The sequence below is a fragment of the Pogoniulus pusillus genome, chromosome 23, assembly GCF_015220805.1.
Source record: "Pogoniulus pusillus isolate bPogPus1 chromosome 23, bPogPus1.pri, whole genome shotgun sequence".
Classification (NCBI taxonomy): domain Eukaryota; kingdom Metazoa; phylum Chordata; class Aves; order Piciformes; family Lybiidae; genus Pogoniulus; species Pogoniulus pusillus.
Genome location: NC_087286.1, coordinates 5,684,219 through 5,693,760, shown reverse-complemented (window position 1 = coordinate 5,693,760; position 9,542 = coordinate 5,684,219). Strand labels below are relative to the sequence as shown.

General features: G+C 47.9%; 1 long non-coding RNA gene across 2 annotated transcripts; it reads right to left on the bottom strand.

Moving 5' to 3' along the window:
* Positions 1-1,379: 1,379 nt before the first annotated feature.
* Positions 1,380-9,542, bottom strand: LOC135185801 (uncharacterized). Of its 2 annotated transcripts, XR_010306624.1 has the most exons (4): positions 9,479-9,542; positions 3,027-3,155; positions 2,582-2,677; positions 1,380-1,933 (listed from the first exon to the last, which is right to left on the bottom strand). It is a non-coding gene; the product is annotated as an uncharacterized LOC135185801 (long non-coding RNA). The 2 variants fall into 2 exon arrangements; XR_010306625.1 differs by lacking the exon at positions 2,582-2,677.

The window sequence follows — 9,542 nt, the reverse complement described above, 5'->3', positions numbered from 1 at the left end:
GTGATGGCTTTAAACTAAATAGGAGACATTTAGACTAGAACTAGGGAAGAAAGTTTTTACAGAGAGTGGTGGAACACTGGCTCAGGTTGCCCAGCAGTGTGGTAGATGCCTTATCTCTGGAAACATGCAAGGCCAAGCTGGACCAGGCTCTAAGCAACTTGATCTAAGTGAAGACATCCCTGCCAGCTGCAAGGAGTTGGACTAAATGACCTTAAAAAGGTCCTTCCCATTCAAAGCATTCTGGAACTCTGTTTTGGAGTGTGAGAGGAACCAGACTTGTCCCACTTTGGAACAAGCACATTAAAACAGCCAGTTCCTTCTGCTTTCAAATTTGTGATGTTCAGCATTGCCTTTCACCTTAGCTGCAATAATGTCCTGCATGAATGGACACTTCACTGGATTCGGTCGAGCCACCATTCATCATACAGCCTTGGGATCACCACACACAGGAATCAACCTTGAGAGGTGGTCTCAAAACCACACCTGGAAATGGTGCTTTTGGAGATGGAGCATATCTTGCAGAGTCCATTTTGTACCATGGGAAGAAGGTCTTCTTAGAATATAATCAACCAGGTTGGAAAAGACCTCCAAGAGCATCCAGTCCAACCTAGCACCCAGCCCTGGACAATCAACCAGACCATGGCACTAAGTGCCTCATCCAGGCTTGGCTTCAACACCTCCAGGGACAGCAACTCCACCACCTCCCTTGGCAGCCCATTCCAATGCCAATCACTCTCTCTGACAACAACTTCCTCCTAACATCCAGTCTAGACCTCTCCCAGCACAACTTGAGACTGTGTCCCCTTGTTCTGTAGCTGTTTGCCTGGCAGAAGAGCCCAACCCCACCTGGCTCCATCCTCCCTTCAGGTAGTTGTAGACAGCAATGAGGTCACCCCTGAGCCATTACCTGAAGGGAGCAATTCATTGAGAATTTTTCCCAGAAAGGTTCTAACTTCCCCAAAAGCCACATGACTCACCCAGGCACCAAACCACAGGCAAACTGAGCCCAGAGAACATGGGGTTAACTGCTCATTTCCCAGAACCCTCAGGCAGCTTGTCCCAGGCTAATAAAAAGAATAATGGATCATGGGGGAGAAAATCCATAATTAGGCTTACAAAACGTACCCAAGGCTTCTGGGTTTGTTTCCAATATCAGTCCCACCAAAGGAGTATTTTGTATTTCTATGATTTCCTGAGTAAAACTGGGAGGAAGTCATAAAAATGTAAAAGAAACAAAAAGCAAATAAAATCAAACCAAACCACCAACACAAAACTACCACAACTGAGAAGTCCTTATCTTGACGTCAAAATATTATTCCTAATCTCTGCAGATTGTTTTGCTAATTTCCAAAAGGGATGATCAAATAAGTGAGTGATCCTTCTTTGACTGCCAATGTTTTTAATAGGCATCTTAGGCAATGTTAGTTCAGCTGTCCCTTCAAATCAACCCTTCTGATGACTCACACTTGGACCCAGAGAGTTCCCGAGGTTTTATCTGCTCTCCTAACGCTCTTGGTGGACCCGTCCTTGAAACCCGTCACAAGAGAGAGCAGGAGGTACCTCCTCATCCAAAACACACAACCCACTGGGCAGTGAAAAGGACACACACAATTAAAAGAGGCAGGGAAAGGAAAGGGAGGAAAGAAGAAAGAGCAGCAGGGTCAGATCGTGCCCCAGCAGATCGGCGTTTATATCAGAAGCTCTTGGAACGCCGTTCTTCTGCAGCCACCCTGCAGCCTTACTCACAGCGAGCTCACATCACCTGCTTCCCCTTTGAGTCCACATTTCCAAGGGCCTTGGCTTCCTGAGGTGCTGTTGGAAAACTGAGAGGGAAGAAAGTCTCCACATTCTGAAGAAAACACAGCTCCTTGTAAAGCCCCAGGGAAATGGCAACAGCCAACGGGAATGAAGAGGAAGCCATGAGACACTACTCCTGCAGGAGAAAACAAGTGATGAATTAATATTCATGGGAGGGATTCATATTCACTTGAGGGACTGCATCCAGCTCTGCAGCCCCCATTACAAGAAGGATGTGGAGATGCTGGAACATGTCCAGAGAAGGGCCACAAGGATGCTCAGAGGGCTGCAGCAGCTCTGCTGTGAGCACAGACTGAAAGAGTTGGGGCTGTGCAGGCTGGAGAAGAGGAGGCTGTGAGGTGACCTTCTTGTGGCCTCCCAGTATCTGAAGGGGGTAACAAGAAAGCTGGGGAGAGACCTTCTAGGCTCTCAGTGATAGGACTGGGGGGAATGAAGCAAAGCTGGAGGTGGGGAGACTCAGAGTGGAGGTGAGGAGGAAGCTGTTGAGCATGAGAGTGGTGAGAGGCTGGACTGGGTTGCCCAGGGAGGTGGTTGAGGCCCCATGGCTGGAGGTGTTTGAGGCCAGGCTGGCTGAGGCTGCTCCAGCCTGCTCTCGGGTAGGGTGTCCCTGGCCACGGCAAGGAGGTTGGAACTGTCTGATCCTTGTGGTCCCTTCCAACTCTGAATTCAAAAAGGATTTTTAACTTTTCTTATGTCAGTTGGACCAAAAGCCAAAGGAGATTCAATAGTGGGATCATGGAGAAGAGAGAACTTACTCCTCTACCTGCTCATTCTTCAGGTGGAAAAGCTCTTTGTGAACGCAAAGTGTAACACGAGGAAGGTTTTGCCTAGCTCATTGCACAGATTGCTTTTGGTCCTCCTGAAAAAGAAAACGAATTAATAACTAACTAACTAACATGGAGAAGTCTCTGGACTGAATACTTGAATGTTGCAGCCTCCAGTAGCTTGAAACATCTCCAAACCTATTAAAGCCTGAAACCAAAATAAACATTTTGTCCTCCCTTCATGGAGGCATAAAGAATGTCTTAAGTCAACCCATCCACTCGCCTGCCAACACCAAATTGCCCTCAAGAACATATTCTCTGGGGCTTTGTCAAATCAGCTTTAGCATTCCTCAAGCAACAGGGGGTTCTACCATGTTCCTGGAAAGTCTATTCCACAATCTGTTCTCAGATCCTTTTTGAAAGGCACCGCAAAGAGCCTGGTACCTGCGAGCACGGGAGCTGGAGAGGAATCACATTTTCCATGCTGTGGTAAATCCTGTGCTTTCCAGTTTCTTCCCAGTCTTGATCCAAAGGAAAGCAAAATATTTGCAGAATTTCCTCCTCAACGCAGTTCTGAGGGGAAAGGACACTTGCAGTTGATAAAAATGCTGATGTCAATAAGAAAAAACCCAAACAAGTTCTTGGGCTGGATTGAGTTTTATTGGTTCTGTGCAACCAGCCTAGAGAAGAGGAGGCTTAGGGCTGACCTCATTGCTGTCTCCAACTACCTGAAGGGAGGTTGTAGCCAGGTGGGGTTGGTCTCTTCTCCCAGACAACCAGCATCAGAGAAAGGGGACAGAGCCTCAAGCGGTGCCAGGGGAGGTCTAGGCTGGATGTTAGGAGGAAGTTGTTGGCAGAGAGAGTGATTGGCATTGGAATGGGCTGCCCAGGCAGGTGGTGGAGTCACCATTCCTGAAGATGTTCAAGAAAAGACTGGATGAGGCACTTGGTGCCATGGTCTGGTTGACTGGATAGGGCTGGGTGCTAGGTTAGACTGGATGAGCTTGAAGGTCTCTTCCAACCTGCTTGATTCTATGAAAAGTAATAATTAAAGCACATTAAGAAAGTGAAATCCAAACTATATGTTAAGTTCATCAACATTAACATTTGAAGTTCAGGAGAGATGCAAAAGAACCACCAGAGAGGCTATAAAGGTGCTTGAGGGTCCTGCAGCCTATCTGTGAGGAGGAAAAGCTGAGAGACTTGGGGCTGTTTAGCCTCCAGAAGAGCAGCCTGAGAGGGGATCTTAGAATGAATCATAGAATGGGTTAGGTTGGAAGGGACCTCAAGGGTCAGCCAGTTCCAACCACCTGCCATAGGCAGAGACACCTCCCACTAGAACAGGTCGCTCAAGGTCTCATCCAACCTGGCCTTGAACACCTCCAGGGAGCTTGTGGAGCACAGAAGCACCCAATGTGATCTTTGATCACATTCTGTGCTTCTGTGCTCCACAACCTCCCTGGGCAACCTGTGCCAGTGTCTCACCACCCTCACTGCAAACAACCCTTTCCTAACATCTAGTTCCAATCTCCCCTCTGCCAGTTTAAACCCTTCACCCCTTGTCCTGTCATTACAAGACCTTCTCCATAGTCCCTCCTCAGCCTTCCTGTAGGTGCACTTCAGATACTGGAAGGTCACTATGAGGTCTCCTGGAAGTCTTCTCTTCTCCAGGCTGCACAGCCCCAACTCTTGTAGCCTGTCCTCATAGCAGAGCTGCTGCAGCCCTCTGAGCATCTTCATGGCCTCCTCTGTTCCTTCCTCTGAATTCCAGCAGTTCCATGTCCTTCTTGTGCTGGGGGCTCCAGAACTGCACACAGAACTCCACACAGCTTGGTGTCATCAGCAAACTTGCTGAGGCTGCACTCAGTGCCACTGTCCACGTCACCAAGCAAAAACTTTAAGCTAAAGAAGCTAAAACATTTTAATCAATATATCTAGGAGTAGTGCAGGACCTACAACTAAACTCAAAGAGTGCTGAGGTACAGTCAATGTGTTGGATTTCTCTCTGAATTTTAGCTCAAGTGCCCTTTATTTCCTAAATATGCTTATTCAGTTAAGAACCTCATTATTTCTCTAATAATTAGATGAGCATTACAGGCCAAAAATCCAAGCTGCTCTATGATTCTATAATGAAGACATTTGGCACTTAGAGCTGTGTCTGGTTGATTGGATAGGGTTGGGTGCTAGGTTGGACTGGCTGAGCTTGGAGGTCTCTTCCAACCTGGTTGATTCTATGATTTTTCACACTGAGGCTGCTGAGACCCTGTGGTAGATGCCCTATGCCTGTAATCATTCCAGGCCAGGTTCTTGGAGCTCTGAGTAACCTTCTCTAGTTGCAGATATCCCTGCTGACTGCCATGGGGTTGGGCTAGATGGCCTTTAAAGATCCCTTCTAACCTAAACCATTCTAGGAGTCCCTCTGCCAAAACTCAATTCATGCAGTGCCCCATTCACCCCCATCTCACAGGCTTATTGCACACCAAAGCCTCCCAAATTTGATTGATAATTGTTTGCAGAGGGAAGCTGCTTGCACTGTCAGCTGTTTAATATTGATTAAGGAGCCCTCTGCAAGGAACAACTGGGTGGCTCCAGCTCTGGAATGTGCCAATGAAAATAAAGCTGGTATTAGTAGGACTCAGCTTCTTTACTGGGGCTGAGAAAAAGGCAGCATTGTGGGCTGGGAGATTGCTCATTAAGGTGTCCATCGTTGCCAGTTAGGATTGGATTAATAGGGGGGATAAAAGGGGACCCAATAGAAGGAATTCAGACAAATGGGAAGAAGAAAGGGGGGGAAAGGAAAGTGTTAGACTTTCCAATGGTCTGAGAGGACAAAGTTTTATCCTCATTTGAGGGAAACACAGATTTACTAAACAGGGTGACCTCACTTGTTTGCACAGCATTTGGTAAGGTATTTTATTACCTATGATACCTCCATGGGAGCTTGCAAAGCCTTTCCAGCAGGCCTGTGAAAGATGCAGAGAGTATGGAAAAGACATAAACCAGCTTGGGGAAGGAATGGCCCAGCTGGGGGAAACAGAAAAACACAAGCTAGAAACACACTGGTTGGGTGTAAATAAACCTGAGTGAACTCCTTGGGAGAAAATGCTTCTCTCCTCTCCCCAGAGTCGAGCTCTCCAGTGAGGATCATTTGAAGTGGTGGTGATGAGAAGGTACACATGGCAGTGAGAAGAAACTGCAGAAGAAAGTCACCTAAATGTGATTTAGTTGCAATCAAAGTTGACATTCTCAGTACTGTAAAACTCAGACCCTTGGCTGTAGCCACAAGATGTGACCATAACACATGGAACAAGAACAGTGGTCTGCAATCCAGAGACACCCCAAGAAAATGCTTCTCCCCTCTCCCCAGAGTCAAGCTCACCAGTGAGGATCACCTGAAGTAGTGGTGAGAAGAAACTGCAGAAGAAAGTCACCTAAATGTGATTTAGTTGCAATCAAAGTTGACATTCTCAGTACTGTAAAACTCAAGACCCTTGGCTGTAGCCACAAGATGTGACCATAACACATGGAACAAGAACAGTGGTCTGCAGCCCAGAGAAGCCCCAATAACCCATTTCCTAGAGCTCCACCTTGGAGATCTCCTTTTCCACCTACTTGCCCCAAGAACATCTGTGAGTTGTGGTTAAGAGGGTTTTATAAATGGGAGATGTGTGTCAGATGAGCATTTTTGACTCAGGGCTGAAATAACAGAAGGTGGTCAGCAGGGGTGCAGTAGTCACTCAAGCAGGTACCAGTGCATGAGGGCAGAAGTTCCACAGAACTAGCCTGGATCCATTCTTGTTCTCAGCAAACCTGGCCCAAAAGTCCCAAGGTGCAAGGTGATCACAGACAGGAGCAAGAAGCTGATGTAGCCATTGTGCATGAGATAAACAGCAGCAACAGCTTTGATCCTCCCAACCAACAGTCAACTGTGTTTGGACAAGGACCTGAGAAGCATCATCTAGTTAAAGATCTCACTGCTCATTTTAGCAAGGTTGGACTAGATGACCTTTGAAATAACCTTTCCACATTGACATCTCATCAGGGGTCCACTCTTAAAAATGAATCTGCCTGCAATTCCTTCTTTGATTTCTCCAGCAGGAAGTTTCTTGGTAATATAGACATGAATTTCCTAGATGGGGGGGAAAAAACAACCAACAAATCAAAAACTCCTCTATTCAGTTCTCCACAGAGGTTGTGTGATCATTCCCAGGGTGTTAGCACCTGGCCCCTTCCAAGGAGCTCGCTCCCAGCTCCACCTGGTGGCAAAAAGGACATCCTGGCTGTTGTTGGGCTTCCGAGTGGACTCCCTAGGGACAGGAGCTCAAGTTTCTCCTGCTGCCATTTTACATTAGTGCTGATCACTGAGGGCCATTTAATCCTGTCCCATTGTTTGTTACTAGGGTGAAGAGACTGACCCCCACCTGATTCCAACCTCCTTTCAGGGAGTTGTAGAGTGAGAAGTTCTCCCTCCAGCCTCCTTTTCTCCAGGCTGAGCGACCCCACATCACTCAGCTTCTCTCTTCACCAGCCTTATTGGCCCTCTTTGGATGCATGGGTACATATCCCAGTGACATGTCAGAAGGAATAAGGAAAGGCTAACAGGAACAAGTGAGATCATTTACACCTGGAGAAGGGAAAATTTTGGGTTTATTGAGGTCTCCCTGCTTTAAGAGACAATAAACAGAAGAATAAGGCAGGAGTTGCTCATGGAAAACATGATAGCAGACCTGCCTTGATGCTTGAGTCCTTCTACTAGTGTTACAAGTAATCAAAGACACACAAAATCAGGTACAGGCCACCCATCAGTGCCTCAATATCTTCATGTTTTTCAGTTTTGTCCAAGACTTCAATTTAAGTGCTGCCTTGATAGAAGTTACAAACCAATTTCTTCAATCCTTGCAAAAAAAAAAAAAGTAGAGGTATCTCAGACACAGTTCTCTGTCCTGAGTCATCAAGGAGCCTTAGATGATTGTAGGCTGATGATGAGCCAGCAGTGTGCCCAGGTGGCCAAGAGAGCCAATGGCATCCTGGCATGGCTCAGGAGCAGTGTGGCCAGCAGGACAAGGGAGGTTATTCTGCCCCTGTGCTCAGCACTGCTCAGGCCACACCTTGAGTGGTGTGTCCAGTTCTGGGCCCCTCAATTCAAGAGAGATGTTGAGGTGCTGGAAGGTGTCCAGAGAAGGGTGATGAAGCTGGGGAGGGCTCTGGAGCACAGCCCTGTGAGGAGAGGCTGAGGGAGCTGGGGGTGTGCAGCCTGCAGCAGAGGAGGCTCAGGGCAGAGCTCATTGCTGTCTACAACTACCTGAAGGGAGGCTGTAGCCAGGTGGGGTTGGACTCTTCTGCCAGGCAACCAGCAACAGAAGAAGGGGACACAGTCTCAAGTTGTGCTGGGGAAAGTATAGGCTGGACATTAGGAGGAAGTTCTTCACAGAGAGAGTGATTGGCATTGGAATGGGCTGCCCAGGGAGGTGGTGGAGTGGCTGTCCCTGGAGGTGTTGAAGCCAAGCCTGGCTGAGGCACTTAGTGCCATGGTCTGGTTGATTGGATAGGGCTGGGTGCTAGGTTGGACTGGATGAGCTTGGAGGCCTCTTCCAATCTGGTTGGTTCTATGATTCCCAGAGGAAGTCAGTGGATTCTCTAGGCATGGAGGTCCCTCCAGTTCATGCCTTCCTTTTCTTCTTCTTCCCTCAGCCCTGGCAGCAGGCTGCTGCAACACCACTCAGAGAGCCTGGTCCTGCTGTAATGAGCATAATCCCTTGAGGGATTCTTCTGGGCAAGTGAGGGGGAGAAATGAGCGATAATTGATCACAAATGCCCTTGCAATTAGCACCTTGGCAAACAGCACTGCCTGGGGAAGCTGAGAAGGCTATCGAGGAAAATGTAGCCAAGACAGCAGTGCCATTGGGATGCAAAGTCTAAATCCTTATTGAAGTTAGCAGGAGCTGAAGCTGGTGGAAGACGGGAACAGCGTCGTCTAGAGATAGACACAGCTCCAGGCAGCCAGAGCTCTGAGACTCTTCCCTTTTTTGTCTTACCTGATACAGTATGAAGCTCTTCAGGGCAGGAGGTATTGGCCAGAGCACACTTAGCAAACTGAAGGCCTACCCAGAGACTTTGGGTGGTTCCTCATCAAAGGAGAGGTGGAGAATGGGCTGAAGCACAGGCTCTGGACTTCTGCTATTTATAACTGCTATTCTAATACTAGCTCTGTGGATGTGGAATTTCACACTCTGCTTAGAGCCCATGAGGGTCCTCCTTTAGATTCCTGAAGGCTTTGTATCAGACCCTTAGGGATTGGTTAGCCTGGAGAAGAGGAGGCTCAGGGGAGACCTCATTGCTGTCTACAACTACCTGAGGGGAGGTTGTAGCCAGGAGGAGGTTGCTCTCTTCTCTCAGGTGGCCAGTACCAAAATGAGAGGACACAGCCTCAAGCTACACCAGGGGAAATTTAGGCTGGAGGTGAGGAGAAAGTTCTTCCCTGAGAGAGTCATTGGACACTGGAATGGGCTGCCCGGGGAGGTGGTGGAGTCGCCGTCCCTGGAGCTGTTCAAGGCAGGACTGGACGTGGCACTTGGTGCCATGCTCTAGCCTTGAGCTCGGTGGTAAAGGGTTGGACTTGATGATCTGTGAGGTGTCTTCCAGCCCTGATGATACTGTGATACTGTGATATTCACAGAACCATTTGGGCTGGAAAAGACTTCTAAGATTGAGCACAGCCATTCTCTAACTCTACCAAATCAGGTGCTAAAGCACATCTCACCACCACAGCTCTCTGTCTTGCAGTGAATGCTGCCAGCCATTACATTTTATAGGAGACATGAGCAAAAATACATCTGCAGGGACAGACATACAGAGAGAGAACACAAGGGATGAACAATGAAGAAAGCACAACTTACCTTCTCTGGTGTTCTCTAGGTGTGATTACCTCTCCAATAACTACAGGTGGAGGTCATGCTACCT